The following is a 17,655-nucleotide window of genomic DNA, read 5'->3' on the forward strand; positions in this document are numbered from 1 at the left end:
GGTCATTGTCACTGCAGTAAAGATGAAGACTCGGAGCAGCACAGGGTAGGACAGCGTGGACAAGCTGCCTTTCCATTTAGGCCTGGGCAGGGCCTCCTACAGACTCGGCTCCCTCTTAGTGGTACTATAAAGGAGGGGGGGGGGAAAAAAGAGAGACCTTGGAGACCTTGCTAGGGGTGTGGCTAGGGTTCACCTTCCTGTGACTTCCTTTCCTGACCTTTTCATAGTCTGCTGTGTATCAGTTTCCTTCAAATTCCATTTTGTGGGAAGCTCCTTAGGCTGGCAGGTAAACCATTCAAAATAGCTCCAGGAAGTCCCTGTGTCACTGGAGGGTGGACTCTGAGGTTTCAGAGGCCCAGGCCAGGCCCACTGGCTCACTCTTCTTCCTGCTGTCTGCAGATCCAGATGTAGAACTCTCAGGTGCCTCTCCAGCACCATGTCAGCCTGGGCACTGCCATGTTTCCCGCCATGACAATAGTGGACTAAACCTCTGAAACATAAGCCAGCCCCAATCAAATGCTATGGCCATGGTGTCTCTTCACATAAGACCAGGTAATGGGTAAGGTCTGGGTTCAAGTGAGACACCCCGCCTCGATAAATAAAATAGAGAGTGACCAAGGAAGCCACTCAGCTTTGGATGTTAGCATGCACAGAACTACCCATGCACCCACAAACAAACATGGACTCACATACATGTACATACAGATACACACATACATGTAAAACACATACACATATATGTATGCGCTTGCATGAGCACACACATGCTCGCGAGTGTACACACACACACACACACACACACACACACACACACACACACACACACACCCCTGAATATGAAAAACAAGAAACTACCAGCCCCAGTGGCCAGCAGGGCCTCCAGGCCTATCCGACCTGAAGAATAAGATAGTCCAAGAGCAACAAAGAAGCTGCCGGTGAAAAGCCTTGTGATGTCCAGGCCTGTCTCAGACCCCAGTCTGCCACTCCCAGGCACTGTCTTTACATCAGCCAAGCTCTTAGTTGACTCTGTCTAGGGCTTCCTTTCCCTCCCCTGGCAAGCTCCCTTTAGAAATTTCTCTCTCTCTCTCTCTCTCTCTCTCTCTCTCTCTCTCTCTCTCTCTCTCTCTCTCTCTCTCTCTCTCTCTCTTGTTTTTGTTTTTTGAGACAGGTTTCTGTGTGTAGCCTTGGCTGTCCTGGACTCACTTTGTAGACCAGGCTGGCCTCGAACTCACAGCGATCCGCCTACCTCTGCCTCGCGAGTGCTGGGATTAACGGCGTGCGCCACCACGCCCAGCAAAGCTCCACCTCTTAAAAGGTCTCATAACTTACCAACACTGCCACATAGGCTAGCAGGACCAGCGATGGAGCTTCTTACATGCAAACCACATCCAAACTGTAGTGTGCCCTTCCAGAAGAACATCACGCCAATCCAGCGTATCTCAGTTCCAGCTACAGGCAACACCAGTTCAACCTGTGGGCGTGGTGGCGCACACCTTTCATCCCAGCACTCGGGAGACAGAGGCAGGAGGATTGCTATGAGTTCGAGGCCGGCCTCGTCTACAAAGTGAGTCCAGGACAGCTAAGGCGGCTAACACAGAGAAACCTTGTCTCGAAAAACCAAAAATAAATAGATAAATAAAATAAAACATCTTCTTTGAGTTTTTGTTGTTTTTCAGTTCAGAGACCAGGAGCTTGGAGGTGCAGCTTAGTTGATAGAGTGCTTACCTGGCGTGCAGGAAGCCCTGGGTTCCACCCCTAGCCCTACACAGATGGGGTGTGGTGGTACACAGCCAGAATGCCAGTGGGGAAGTGGAGGTGAAAGAAGGGGTGGAGGCAGAAGGTTGCCCTAGGCTCTGTAACTAGTTCAACTTGTCTCTCAAAAAGAGAGGTAGAGAGTGGTAGAGGCAGACACCTCTGGCCTCCACCCATGTACACGTGTACCTGAACCCATGCATATACACACGCATGCTCGAGCAATCCCCATACATACACTAAAAAAAATTTTTTTTTGCAGGGGGCCGGGGTTTGAGACAGTGTCTTCCCAGGTAGTCCAGGCTATCCTTAAATTCACCATCCTCCATCTTCAGCTTCCCAACTTCTGGGTTTATGGGTGTGTGTCGTCAGACCCATAAGCTTCTCTGTGGCCTCTAGTGCACAAGCAGGACGGGACCTCCAGTTAATCTGCCTCAGCCTGCTTCACTGTGGGGACATCACAACAGAGACCCTGTCTCCTCCCTTGTCGCCTCTCAGGGCGTTCTAGGTTAGGGCTTGCCCATCGCAGTTATACACAGAACCCACGGTGCTTTCTCGCATGGCTCCAGGACACAAGGATGGTGGGTGGTTTTTCCCAGCAGCAACTGCAATCGCGTTTACAGGTCCTCTGGGTGCTGCGCCACCTCCCCGCCCCGCCCCGCCCCGCCCCGCTGACACCGGAGAGAAGTCATCGTGGCCTCGAGGCTGGCAAGAGCAGGAGGCTGCTCTTTGGTCCGTGCAGCTTCCCCAGTGCACTCTCAGTAGAAGTCGGGGTTCCTTCTCCAGCATAAAGATCTTTCAAGACTGCCCGGGGCACAAAACTTCATCTCACTCAGAGAGTCTAGAGACCTTCCCTGACCCTCAGTTCTCTCGCAGCCATCAAGTGCCAGCTCGCGGCAAGCCCCAGGCAAAACCCCACACTCAGCTCTTTTCAAGAGCTGCAGAAATACCCACCCACCTCTTCCCCAGCACCCCCACCCCCCACCCCAAACACCTGAGAGTGTAGCCTGAGAACACAGCCTCGGAAAGGAAAAGCGCCTTGAATGAAGGTTCAGCTCTGCTCTCTCTGCCCAGCTCTCAGCAGCGGCTGTTGGCAACAGCATCCCTGTTTAAAAGCTAATTGGGAAGGCTGCTGCCGTTCAGGAAAGCTCTGGGGATGCCATGCCCAGTGTGGCACTGCATTAGGGCAGAAGCCCAGCACTGGAACAGTCATTCTTGTGGGTGGAGGAGAAGCCAAAAAGCAAAAACTAAATCAAAAGAAAACCAAACTGTCCACTCTCCAGGTTTGGGGAATTATGGGTGATTTTTTTTTTATTCCTGCTATTGATGTAATATTGTTTGTATTATAAATATTTGACAAGGGCTTAGAACAATAGTATCGTTGGCCCTGTGTTCAGCGGAGGCCTTGGAATTCAGTTGTTCGTGGGAACACAGGGGCTAACAGCCTTTGAAGGACAAAGGCTCAGATGCGGAAAGGTTCCAGGCCCGGGTGACAGGGCCACTCCACAGGCAGTGAAGACCCTTCCCAACACCATCCCTCATGCAAGGCAGCTGATCCCAGCGCTGTTCTCCACAGTGACAGAAAGGGATGGCTCTTCATGGAGGGCCTGAAGGCACACAATTTGATGCCCCGAGCTTTAGTTCTCTGAACTTTTTTTTTTTCATAGTAAGAATACAGGGCTCAGTCGGTCACAGTGGCCCATGCCTGTAATCCCAGCACTTGGGGAGGCAGAGGCAGGTGACTCTCTGTGAGTTCGAGGCCAGTCTGGTCTACAAAGTGAGTCCAGGACAGGCAAGGCTACACAGAGAAACCCTGACTGGAAAAAAACCGAAATAGGCAAACAAGCAAACAAAAATAATGTAGGGCTAGGTGCGGTAGGACACAGTTTTAACTCCAGCACTCAGGAGGAAGAGGCTGATAGGTGTCTGTGAGTTCCAGGACAGCCAGGGCTATTAGAGAGGGTCAGAGGGGACCTTGGTCCTATTTTCCCCTCCTTCCTTTCCTTCCTTCCTTCCTTCCTTTCTTTTTCTTTTCTTCTTCCAACATGACACAAGCTAGCACCATCTGAGAAGGGGGAAACTCAATTGAGAAAAATGCCCCCATCAGACTGGCCTGTGGATTTTTTTTTCTTTCTTTCTTTTTTTTTGATAGATGATTGGTATAGAAGGCCCCAGTACACTGCGGGTGCAGCCACACCTAAACATGGGGAGTAAGTCAGTAAGCATCTCTCCTTCATGGCTTCTGCATCAGTTCCTGCCTCCAGGTTCCCGCCCTGACTTCCTTCAGTGACAGAGTGTGACCCGAGAGTTGTACAATGAAATCAAGCTTCCTCCCCAAGTTGCTTTGGTCTTGGTGTCTTATTACAGCGTAGGAACGTGAACTTGATACCTTCCAAGATCAGAAAGATGCTGGTAGTCCCTTTAGCTGGGAGAAGGCAGGGCTGAACTTGGAGCCAGGGCTGAGAGGATTTTTTCAGCTGCTGTTTCTGCATCTTCCTGTAATGTGGGGAGGAGAGAGGACTGTAGCGTTCCCTGAGCCTCCTCAGCAGCGGGCTAGCTGGGCAGGGATGTCTCTATAATCAGAACCAGAATAAATAACCATTAACCTATGGGAGAGGAGCCGCACAGGGCCTGTGGTCCTTAGAGCTTGGGTGAGGACATCTCAAGTTGTGGCTTCAGGAAAAGTGGGAGGAGCCCGACTTGTGTCTTCTGGCAGGCGCAGGCACCGGAAGTTCCTGCGGTGCTGGCTTCTCAGCCTGGTCTGGCTGCCACGGGGTATCTCAGGCTAGGTTATGGGCTCTTTGACCAGCCTGCTGCCCATGTGGAAGTCTATATTCACAGGGAACATTCAGGAAGGTAGGGAAGCCTCACTCTAAGAGCACTGAAGGGGAGAACAGCTGGCGTCTGCCAAGCTCTTAGTCCCAGCCAGCTGTGTTGTGCTCTGCAGGCTCTGGACCTTATTTAATGCTGCCCGCATCTGTCATCATCACTTCTCACACATTAGAAAACGGGGGGCAGGGTGGAGGAGGGGGCCAGGGGGGTGTTTTCGCTTGTGTGAGGCCACTCCAGTCGGGACAAGTCCACAGTTTGAGTTCCTCATTGTCTGTCTGTGTTGTTTCTCCTAGCATCCGGGGCAGGTGTGGAGTTCAAAAATTAAATATGTGTGGCTTCTATATTTCTGTGTTTCTAGCTACACGTGGTTTTACCCGGAACAGGTTTATTCTGAGGTTCGTGGCTAATGTTCAAAGTAGGACCTCCCGTTCTCCTGAGAGCCTGGGTTTTGTGTGGGATCCATCTTACCTTTGAGGTGAAGCTGTGGTCATTCGGGAGCAGACGTTTTGTCCATGTGCTGGCTGCCTTTGTGTCAACTTGACATAGGTTGGGGTCATTTTGGAAAATGGAACAGCAATTGAGAAAACGCCCCCACCAGATTGGCCTGTGGGTAAGCCTGAGATGCATTTTCTTCATCCATGATGGATGTGGGAGGGCCCAGCTTACTGTGTACAGTACGGCCTGTGGGCAGGTGGTCCTGGGTTCTCTAAGAAAACAGGCCGAGCAAGCCACAAAGAGCAAGCAAGTAAGCAGCACTCCTCCATGGCTTCTGCATCAGTTCCTGCCTCCAGGTTCCTGCCTTAAGCTCCTGCCCTGACATCCCTCAGTGGTGGGCTGTGCTCAGCATATGTAAGCTGAAATAAACCTCTAAGCTGTTTTTGGTTATGGTGCTCCATCACAGGAATAGAAACCCTAGGAAAGTCCACCATTTGATGTTGTTATAGGCAGGTGTGTGTGTGTGTGTGTGTGTGTGTGTGTGTGTGTGTGTGTGTGTCAGAAGTTGACCTAGGGCTTTGTGGATGCTAGACAGCCATTCTTCCCACTGAGCTACCCCAGCCCAAGGATTAAAAAAAAAAAAAAAAAAAAAGTGAATTCATGTGGTTTTAGGCAACTACATTTGTGGCGATTTGGGATAGCCACTGACACGAAGATAAGCAGTCCTTTACTTGGAAAGGCTCCCTGGAGACCCTGACAGATTTCCCTGGAGAACAGTGAGAACCAGATGCTGGGCTCCATGTGCCTGGCAGAGAAGCTGCACTCCTAACATGCCCCTGAATCGCTGAGCCCCTCCCTGCTGCCACCACAACAGCGTGCTGGTAGAGCACTGGGCCCTCGAGCTTTCTCACACTCACAGCTCTTTCAGGCTCCTGTCCCACACACGGGCTCTGGAGTTAATTTGTTAACTTGCTGGTTTACTGCCCAGCTCCTCTCACAGGACCTGGGCTCTGGTTGGGTCCCCAGGCCGGAAGTAGTGTCTCATTGCATGCATGCAGTGAACACCCGGAGCCGCACTGACATGGGTATTTACGTGTCGTTCTTGATGCCACAGACATGAAATGAATAAGTTCTGAGGGGTGTGGGGGGGGCGTGGCATGACGACAGGAATAAAAGAGGAATGAGGAGAGTCCCCAAGCCCTTCATCAAAAAACAAGGCCATTAAGGGTGGAGGAGGAGAGCTATGAGACAGCCAGGCTAGGAGGGCCAACCAGAGTGCTGAAGGCTGGCATGCCCCGGGAAGGCTGCTGGGAGAGCATCCTAAGCATGGAAAAGCCTGGATGGGGCCTCCAAGATGGCAATTCTATGTGGCAGATGGAACAATACCAGGTTTTAAGGACTTCAGAGAGCTATGAGATTTTTCCCTCTCTTGAGATAAGTAAACAATTTACAAAACTAATATGGGTATGTTTCAAAATATTTATGTCAAATCTGAAAGAGTGTAAAGAAACTGAAATTCCAGCTGGGCACGGTGGCACATGCCTTTAATTCCATCGTTTGGGAGGCAGAGACAGGAGGACTGCAGCGAAGCCAAACTGGTCTCCATAGTGATTTCCAGGCAGGGCTGTCTTTAAAAACAAAAAACTTGGAGAGGTCGTGGTTTGTTCTAAGTATTCACTGAGTACTACAGTAAGACACTGGGAAGAACTTCCCTCTGTCAAAGGAACAAGAAATAGGGGAGAGCCGCCTCCGTTTTCGCCCTTTGCTCCGCTGCGCCTCCACTGGCCTGCAGGTGGCGCCCTCGTGACAGCTCAGACCTTCGTCCTGCTACCAAGGCTCCCCGTCTCCCACCATCCAAGGTTCTGCCGCCTCCGGCTCTGGCTTGCAGGACCCCAGGTCTCAAGGCCTGAAGGAGCCAGAAGGGGCGGACTCGGAAAAGCCTGGTCTGGTTTGAAGCGGTCCTCTAGCTGGGTGAGTTAGGACCCTGTCCTCCGACACTTCTGCGAGGGTGACACTTGGATGTGGTAGAAGAAATCCAGAGCGGATCTTCAGAGTAGAGGCTACCCCCCACCCCCATCCCCGAAAGCCCGTGGTCTTCCTCTTCCACCCTAAAACAGTTCAAAACCCAGCAGCCCCTCTTCTTTGGCCTGTTAGAACAGGAAGCAGATATATGCTAGTCGTTTCTGTTGCCCTGAAGACGTATCTTAGGGCCCGTCATGTCAGTCATCTCATTGTCAAGCCAGTTAGGCTAGCAGTGAACGTTACAACTCCCGGTATTTTATTTTCATAAGATATTTACTAAAATTTAACCACAGTTTCAAAGAGTTAAATTGGGAACCTCAGATTTAAATATTTTTTATTTCAAGTTTTGACATTCACGACAGATCATTGGCATTTTTTTTTTTCTCATTTCCATCAAACAGATACGTTTTTGTTTGTTTGTTTGTTTTTGTTTTTGAGGCAAGGTTTCTCTGTGCAGCCTTGGCTGTCCTGGAACTTGCTCTGTAAACCAGGCTGCCTTTGAACTCAGAGATCTGCCTCCTGAGTGCTGGGATCAAAGACTTCTGCCATCACATCTCTCGAAGGTATGTTTTAATAACTGAAGAAAAAAATCATTTCCATATGCCTTTTCAAAAGAATTAATTTTTACAGTTGATTTCCATGATGAAGACACATTTAAACATTGTGTTCTGAGTATAACATTGTATTTAAAAATATATTTATATACATCTGGTGTGTGTGTGTGTGTGTGTGTGTGTGTATGCGCGCCTGTATGTGTCTGTGGGGGTCAGAGGACAATGCTTAGGAATTAGCTCTCTCCTCCTACCATGTAACAGCATGCTTTCTCTCTCTCTCTCTCTCTCTGCCCCATCTAACTTTTAAGTTTTTACTTATTTTACTTTGTGTGTATGAGCTTTTTTGACCTTATGTATGTAGGGTCTGCACACCACTCAGATGCCTCTGCCCACGGAGGTGAGAAGAGGGCATCTGAATGATGCCCGGGATCTGGGGTTACAGGTGGTTGTGGGTACCGAACATCTCAATTGTTATCCCATCCCTTGTATCCTCCCATTCTCCCTCCCTCCCTCCCTCCCATTTTCTCCTTACTCCCCTCCCCTATGTCTGTGACTGAGGGGAAACCTCTTCCCCCTGTATAGGCTCATAAGGTATCAAGTCTCTTCTTGGTAGCCTGCTATCCTTCCTCTGAGGGCCACCAGACCTCCCCATCCAGGGGACGTGGTCAAATATGGGGCACCAGAGTTTGTGTGAAAGTCTCCACTCAACTGTGGAGAATGTCCTGTGCATTGGCTAGATCTGGGTAGGGGTTCGAAGTTTACTGCATGTATTGTCCTTGGCTGGTGCCTGAACCACTTTTACCAACTGAAGCATCTCACCGGCCTCACAAGTTGTATGTTCTGAGTCTTTGGATCATTGAGATGATCATGAGCAAAGAGCAACTAGGAAAGTTTCGGGGCTGAAGCGGAGGCCCTGGAGAAATGTTATTCGCTGCCTGCTCCTTTGGCCTCTCACCCTGCTTCCTAATACAGCTCAAGACCACTTACTTAGGAATAGAACCGCCCACAGTGGGCCAGGCCAGCCCTCCCACATCAATTAGCAATCAAGAAAATACCTCACAGACTTGGCCACAGGGCACTTTGCTTTAGACAGTTCTTCAGTTGAAAGTCCTCCTTCCCAGGTTTGTCAAGTTCGCTGCTGAAGCCAACTATGACGAAACATGCAATATCCTCACGGGCTGAACTAATGCACGCACTACCCGACACGGTATCACCTGTGTGCTGAGAACACTTTACAAGTACTTTTAGAGTTTTTCAAGAATCCAATTAACTGCAGGCATTATATTGCTTATTTCTACTGAAATGGTATGTCTTTAAGACAATTATTTACGTGTGTGTGTGTGTGTGTGTGTGTGTGTGTGTGTGTGTGTGTATACACACGCATGAAGGTCAGAGGACAACTTGTGGAAGTCAATTTTCTCCTTACACCATGTGGGTCCTGGGGATCCAACTCAAGTCTTTCTTTAATCGGAAGTACCTTTCTGGGCTGAGCCATCTCACCAGCCCAACTGTGTATCTTCTGACTGACATCTTCCCAACTACCCAGTGCCTGGCAACTAGCATGCTAATCTCAACCTGTACATCTAAAGGCAGCGTTCTGAGATCCCACAGATGAGGGTCCTTGCTGGTTTATGCTGATCTGGGGGCTTGAACCTGGGCTTTGTGCATGTAAGACAAGCTCCCTGACGCCTGGCTTACATTCCCCCGTGTAGCATTATTTCTTCATCATCTGTGGATGGACACTTAGATTGATTGCATGTCCCCTTCTCCTAGGTGACGCTAGCTAACTAACCAGCGTGCTACAGCTGCCCCCCAAGCATGCCAAAAGGACTCATAACTTAAGACTTCACACACCGAGATCAGCTAGAGCGGAAGAGAGCATTTCCACGCTCTCACTTGGTGGCAGTCTCTCTCCTCAGGACACCCTGAGCACTCAGCGAGTGCTCAGCCCTGACCGCCTTCCACTCCCCTCCTCTCCTGTGCCACCTCTTGCTGTATCTGAAAAATCTAAGTCACAATTTCTTCATGCTTTAGGCTCAGAAAGAGCCCTAAGCTTTTACAGACTTTTTGTTTGTTTTCTTTCCTCCTCCTCTTCCTTTTCTTCTATTAATTATTAAGGAAGGGGTTTTCTGCATAGTCCTGGCTGTCCTGGAACTTGCTCTGTAAACTAGGCAGGCCTGGAACTCAGCGATCTGCCTGCCTCTGCCTCCCAAGTGTGCCACCAACCACCCAGCAAGCTACAGACTCTTTTAGTTTTGGTTTTTCGAGACAGGGTTTCTCTGTGTAGCCCAGGCTGTCCTGGACTCACTTTGTAGACCAGGCTGGCCTCGGAACTCACAGTGATCCCCCTGCCTCTGCGTCCCTGAGTGCTGGGATTAAAGGTGCGCGCCACCACGCCCGGCTAAGCTACAGACTCTTAAAGTGTTTTAACAAGCATATGGAAAGGCAAAGGCTGCACTATATTGGCTGCATCAGACAGATCTTATGAAAGAATCAAATGCTCCCGACCGAATTCAGATCAAATTTTGACCCTAGGAGATGGACATGGTAAGAAACACAGGCAACAAAAAAACCAACAAAACCAGCAGAAACTGCTATCTGTGAGGATTTGATATTGACAAATATTGGCCTATGAGACAAATCTTTGCTATAAAATTTAAGGGGAAAAGAACTAGTTTCTGATGAAAATAGTTTCAGTCAACTGGAAATGAGAAAGGAAAACATTGGGAATAGTTTAACTGGGGCTTATAGGAAATTGATCATAGAATTAAATTGACTTAATAGAGTCCGTTCCGGAAAGCGCTCTCCCGAAGGACATTCATCAGCAGCAGGCCACATCCAGGCCTGGGTTTTGTGTTTGTGTTCCAAAGGGCTTCTCTGTGGATTTTCACAGAAAAGCCAGATCTGCTGGAGTGGAGTTGCACCCAGGACCAGAAGAGAGGAGGGTAGGAGAGGGTAGGTAGGGTCTTTGTGCCTCATCCTTCACAAAGACAGTGAAAGGATTTTCAGGTGACAATCTGCATGCATCAGCCACCACCATCACTATTACCACCACCACCACCATCACCACCACCACCACCACCATCATCATCATCATCACAAGGTACTCTTACGTTTTCCAACTGGTCCCAACTTCCTGGGCTCTGCCTCCCAAGTACCTGGGGATCCATCACCACATTTGGCTTTTTAAAATTATTATTATTATTATTATCATCCTTCCTTTTCTGTGCAAAGTGAAGTTCTGAGCGAATGTGTGTTGTTGACATGAACAAGGCCATGTCAAAGACATCAATGCCTCAGACTCATGGGAATGGCAAGGCCTTCTGAAGCACAAATTTTTGGGGGGGGACAGTTACCATGTCCCCCTTTGCTTCTAATTATCTATTAGGAGTTTCTACCCACTTTAGACCATGTAGTTTCTGAATAAAAGACACAGAGACTTATTAGATTTATAATAAGCTTTAAAGCACTAGGGCTGGGCAGATATCAACCCTCTAAGCTATTTTGCTATTTCCCAGCCGCATACCCCAATATTACTTGCTATAGTGTTCCTGTCTGGGCTGCTTCTACTCCATCAAGTCAGCTCTCATGGCATGTGCTCATGGTACACACTGCCCCACGGCAATAGCGACTTCCTCGTCCCCTTCTCTCTCTTCTTCTTCTTCTTCTTCTTCTTCTTTTTAAATGTTTTTTTGAGACAGTGTTTCTCTGTGTAGCCTTGACTGTCCCAGACTCACTTTGTAGACCAGCCTGGCCTTGAACTCACAGTGACCCACCTGCCTCTGCCTCCCAAGTGCTGGGATTAAAGGCGTGTGCCACCACACCTGGCTATTCTCTCTCTTCTTTGTTCCTACCTGAGACCCCAAACCCAGGAGCTGAAATTCTGCCTGCCTCTCATCTGCCCAACTATAGGCTGTCTAGCTTTTCAATTAACCAATCAGAGATAATTAGAGAGCCAAGTTTACACAACGTAATTTGGTGTACGTGAGAATGTATTGTCTGGATTGCAGCCCGATCCTGGGACCCAGAATTTAGCGTCTGAATACAGACAGCACCAGACCAACTCGAAACAGCCTTGCCCTTGTTGAGTATGGACATGGACAGTGTGTGCAGACAGTACCACCCTCCTCCTGATGGCTGCAGCCTGGGGCTGCTCCCTACAGAGAACCCCTGTGAGATGTGTGCCTGCCTCCAGTCTCATTCAGCACTCCCACAGGACTGAGCCTCTTGTGGCCTGGCGTGCTGAGTTTCTGGCTGCTGGTGCATCTCTGTCGGAGCACACCTCCCACCTGATCCTAGCTTTTTGTGTAGGCTTCTGTTATTTCTTTACTCCCCATCACCCCAGTGAGGTCCATCCCAACACCATGCTGCAGGGGGAACCTAGCCTTATGAACACTAGGCTAGCACTTTACAACTGAACCACACCCCTGACTTATATCATTGAATTCATTTTATTCTGATAGTAAAAAGAAAACATTTCCCAGGGCTCAGGTAACATGGGTTCTAGGCACTGTAGATAATTTGGACCCATAGGATTCCAGGCAAGGAGAAATGGGAATGTCTGGGTGGACCTGGGGTGTGTTTGGGGTGGTGGGAGAGACAGGAATGAATCTGCATTGTCTTATTGGAGGTGCTAAAGTGTCTTAACCCAGCCCAGCCTCGAATGGATGCCCTGTTCTTCCAGAGTCTGGTTTTCCACTCCCATCTCTCCTTATCTGGGGTCTTCCAATTCAGGAAGCTCTGTTATGTTCTTGCAATTTCAAGAGCCATCTAAAACAAACAGCTAGTTTTTCTGTGCCCTTGGAAGCCTTGCTAGAGCAAAGCAGAGTTAGTGGATCCAGCTGCACTGCTGGGCATGAAGGAGAGCGTGTGAGTTGGCTTCCTCAACTCAGCACCAAGCTAGGTGGTGCCAAGGGTTGGCCATCCTTTCCTGATCTCACCCATGCTGATAAACCTATATGCCCTCAGTGAGTGCCTACTGTAGATCAGACCCCATGTCACTGTCCCTGGGAGCTTACAACATGGACCCAGTCACAGCCTGGCCCTAAGGGAGCTCAGCCAGGCCCAGACCCACAGAGTTTCAGCACTATCACCATCGGGGTGGCTAATCTTTCATCGTAGTAGCTGTCTGGTGCTCCACAAAATGTCCCAGAAAGACCTTGACCTTGTGCACTCCATGACAGTAGCACTCTCCCTCTTCAAATTGTGACCCCCCCCCAAAAAAGGTCTCTAGACTCAGGTCGACTGGCTCAGACATTGCAGGGCTCCACCAGCACACCCACGGCTTGTAACTGAAGGGTAGAGGAACTTGGGTCCAGCTGTGGGGGTGGCCTATCAGGGGTGCTTTCTAGACAGAAGTACTGCTGACCTTGAGCCTGGAGCTGAGCTGACCCTTGAGATCATGGAGGATGAGGACAGAAAGAACTCTTGCCACAAGAGGCTCAGTCCTGTGGGAGTGCTGAATGAGACTGGAGGCAGAACATGGAAGGCAGGTATGAAAGTCCAGAACATTCTAACCACTGTGCAGTTCCTCACCAACCAAATCTATTCTTTTTTTTTTTTTTATTAAAAAGATTCATTTATTTTAATTTTATATACATTGGTATTCTTCCTGCCTGTATGTATGTGTGAGGGTGTCAGATCCCTTGGAAATGGAGTTACAATTGCAAGCTCCCATGTGGTGCTGGGAATTGAACCGGGGTGTGTATTTTGTTTGTAGTAGTAGTAGTAGTAATATTATTATTATTATTATTATTTTGAGGCAGAGTCTCAGGTAGCCCAGGTTATCCTCAGACTCACTACCTATCCATGGGTGGCTTTGACCTTCTGATCCTCCTGCCTCCACATCCTGGGTCCTGGGATTATAAGTATGTGCTACCACTCTACCCACTAAGCTGTGTCCTCAGCCCATGTTTTTGTCTTTGGAGACAGGGGCCTACTCTGAGCCATCTGTCCTGGAACTCAGCCTCGGCCCTCACTCTCACATAGACAGGTAGTAGAGCTTCTTCAGCCTGAGGGTCTATCGTGCCCACTGCTGGCCTCATCCTTGAGGCAATCCTCCTGTCTCAGTCTCCTCAGTGCTGGGACTACACGTGTAGGACACCATACTTGACTAGAAGTAATTTAATTTTTGAAACATTTTTTTTAATGCTTCCTACTAGCCATAGCCTGGCCCGCATTCCTTGTCACGTACTGACCCAGCATTCTATGTATGGTTTCTGAAGGCTGTAAGCAAATGGGTTTGGGGTAGTTTTCTTCTCCCCCTCCCTCTCCTGTCTGTCTATCTGTCTGTCAGTCTGTCTGTCTCTGTGTCTGTCTGTCTCTCTCTCTCTCTCTCTCTGTGTGTGTGTGTGTGTGTGTGTGTGTGTGTGTGTGTGTGTCTTCCCTTGTGGACTCATGCTTACAGGGGTCAGAGGGCTAACATCAGGCATTATTCCTCAGGACACTGGCCACCTTGGTTTGTAAGGCAGAATTTTAGAGCTAACAACTAGTTTAGGTTGCCTGGCTAGTGAGCTGGTGGACCGTCCTGCCTCAGTCTCCCTCCCTCTGGTGCTATGAGCACGTTCCACCTGGCTCTTTTTTCCATGAGCACTGGGAATAGAATTCAGGACCTTATTCATGCAAGGTATGCACTTTATTGATTGAGCTATTCCTAGGCCCCAAGTTCATGTTTTAAATATGAAGAATGTGGTGCTTTTTCTTCTTGATTTTTTAAATTTTATGTGTATGAGTGGTTTGCTTGTATATATGTACATGTTCCATGTGTGTGGAGGGCAGAAGAGGACACTGGATCCTCTGGAGCTGGAGTTACATATGTCTGTGAGCCATATGAGTGCTGGGATTCGAACCCTGGTTCTCTGCAGGAGCAAGTCTCTTAATGGCTGAACCCTTCCAGCCCTGACTATTACATCCTTTTAGTCGGGTTTGCGGACCCTTCCAGACATCTAACTTGAAAGCACTTAAAGTCCCAACCATTCTGTGCAGGGACAGGAAGTCCTGAGAATTCTCTTTGGGGGTTTTCAGGCAAAAGTCTCCAGGATCCACAGAGGTCTCCCCAAGGCTGATCCTGCTTTTCTGCCAGAGGCTGGCTGCCCAAGGCAGAGGTTTCTGCTGAGCTCTGGGGGAATCCACTCTGTCAGCAGAGGACAACCTTTCCCTCTCAGTCTATTTAAATTCAATTAGTCATTTGAAAAAAATTAATTCACCGTGAGATGTGCTTACAGCGCAGGCAGGTGCCTGGCTGACACCGGAGGGCTGGGCACACTGTGCCGACTGAATGACTGTGACCCAGACAGAAAGCCTTCAGTAACCGATTTCTTCCATCTATTAAGAGACTGTTCTCAAGGAGAAAGAGCCAAAGTAGGAGTCTGGAATAGCAGCCTAGCACTGAGGCCAGCCAGGGAGACCAAGGGGCCACCAGGCCTCACTCTCCGCTCGGACTCAGGACCACTCACTGCCTGGTCTCCTAGACAACTCCCGAAAGGCCCTGCTTGTGCTGTGGGCACCAAGGCTGACTGATGCAGAGAACTTTACATGACTTTACATCTTGGGCAGCTCATGGTTCATGCTCCAGGGTGGAGTCTGATTTAAGAGATGAGGAAGAGAGGGACTGTGGGAAAGGGGTGAGGAGGGAGCAGGATTGCATCTTCACATGGGAACCCCATTTTCACAACCAGGACCTGCAAATTCTTCTTTGGGACCCACAGACAAATCAGGTTCTTAAGAGTGTCCAGTCCTTTTGGTGGATCCAGTGTGGGTCCTGGAAAAGTCAGACTGAGTTGGGCTCAGCTGAACATATCTGGAATTCTAGCACTTGGGAGGTAGAGGCAGGAGGATTCGGAATTCAAAGTCATCCTCAGCTAGCTAGCGAGTTGGAAGTCAACCTAAGCTACATGAGAAACAGGGAGGAGGGGGAGAAGGAGGGACAAGAACCAAGAAAAGGACCAAAACTGGTTTTGTGAGGTTTTGGACAGTTACATCTTGTTGTGCCCACCAGGCTTTGCAGAGGGCTCTGTGTTCCCAGAAGGCCCGGGATTCACCCTAATCCAGAAACTTGACCGGACACTCACCAGCAAGCTGTGTGAACTCTGGGAAATAGGCATGCTTGAAAGGAGAAGAAAAGAAGCAGCTTTGAGGCAGCGTTAGTCTGACAGAGGCTTAGCCCCTCCCCTGGGTGATGCTCTAGGCTGACGCAGAGACGGAAGCCACTTGAAAAGAGGAAAAATGGCTCAGAGCACCTTAGGAACCAAGAGAAAGGCACATGGGTAACTAACAGGAGCAGGCAGGTGCCCCGCCTCTTGGGACTGTGGGTTGTGAGCTCAGAGGGGACCCAGAACAGATAGCCAAGAGGAAGAGAAAGGAGAATTTGCCTCTTCCCCTCTCTTTGAGAGCCTAGCCTAGGGCTGACCCCACAAGCCAAGAGATGGGATGCACTGTAGGGGCCCCAGCCTCAAGGGCTCATTTCCAGATTGAAACAGACATGAAGGCAACAGGATAAAGAGGACTGAAGCGCCAGTCCAGAGCCCCAGATCTCTGCCCTTCTCAGGGATAGTATAAACTCTGTGTGGCTCCTGCTCTATGTAGGGTCCTCCAAGAACAAAGAATGATATGAGGACTCTAGAAATTATGCAACAGGAAGATGCAGTTCCTGCCTTGATTCCAATTCCAACCTACACTGGGCTGGGAGCTGAACCCAAAACATTATGCGTACTAGGCCAGTGTGCTTCCACTGAGCCACAGGCCCCTGCAGGACTGTGCAGGATAGTGCCCCCTGCAGGAGCTAAGGAGGGAAGAGAGAATGTGGGAATTTGGGGGGTAGAATTTCCTACTGTAGTCATCTGAATTCCAGAAAACTCATCACAGGCATCCAATTCAAATTGTGCAGGTGCTACACGATTGTTTATAGGCAAGACTTCAGCCTCAGGTCACCCCAGGGTCCTCTCTAGGCCTCAAAGCAATGGATAGTTGAGTTTCTAGCTACTGGAAATATGGAAATAGCTGGTGTGTGTGTGTGTGTGTGTGAGAGAGAGAGAGAGAGAGAGAGAGAGAGAGAGAGAGAGAGAGAGAGAGAGAGAGAGAGAGATTGACCTCTGGTGTGCCTCTCTCCCTCTCTCTCTCTCTTACAGACAGGGCCTTGGGGGCTGGAGAGATGGCTCAGTGGTTAAGAGCACTTAGTGCTCTTACAGAGGCCCTGGGTTCACATTCTCAATGACCACATGGCAGCTTACAGCCATACGAAACTCCAGTTCCTGGGATCTGCTGCCCTTTCCTGGCCTGTGTGGGCCTCAGGCATGCTTGTGATGCATAGACAACATGCAGGCAAACACTGATATACATAAAATAAAAATAAATTGTATTTATTTTGTTTTACTGGTTTTTTGAGACAGGGGTTCTCTGTATGACCACTCCTGGCTGTCCTAGACTTCGCTTTGTAGACCAGGCTGGCCTCAAATTCACAGAACTCTGCCTGTCTCTTGCTTCCTAAGTGCTGGGGTTAAAGGCATGCACCACCACTGCTCGGCTAAACAAATTTTTAAATGAATGAATGAATGAGACAAGCTCACCAATCTGGCTAGGCTGGCTGGCCGACAAGCCCCAAGGATCTGCCTGTCTCTGCCTCCCCAGCAGATGACAGGGATGCACTGCCACACCCAGCTTTGTCTGGGATTTGAACTCACGTTCTCATGCTTTCACAGCAAACCTTTACCAACTGAGCCATCTCTCTAGCTCAGGGATTCTCCACCTTCCTAATGCTGCTGTTTCCCTTTAATACAGTTCCCCGTGTCTTGCTGACCTCCAGCCATAAAATATTTTTGTTGCTACTTCATACCTGCACTTTTGCTGTTATGAATTGTAATATAAATGTCTGATATGCCGATATCTGATATGTGACGCCTCCCCCCACCCCCCAAAGAGGGCCAAAGCTGTCTTCTTTCAGTTTTATCCCAGAGCAAAGTCCCAGGCAGGGACCAGCTCCTCCTGGCAGGAGCTCAGATGCGGTGAGCTCTGGGTTACCTAACAATGCCCTGCCTAACCCTTTGCCTCATGTGGGAGCCACTGT

The sequence above is a fragment of the Acomys russatus genome, chromosome 14, assembly GCF_903995435.1.
Source record: "Acomys russatus chromosome 14, mAcoRus1.1, whole genome shotgun sequence".
NCBI lineage: Eukaryota > Metazoa > Chordata > Mammalia > Rodentia > Muridae > Acomys > Acomys russatus.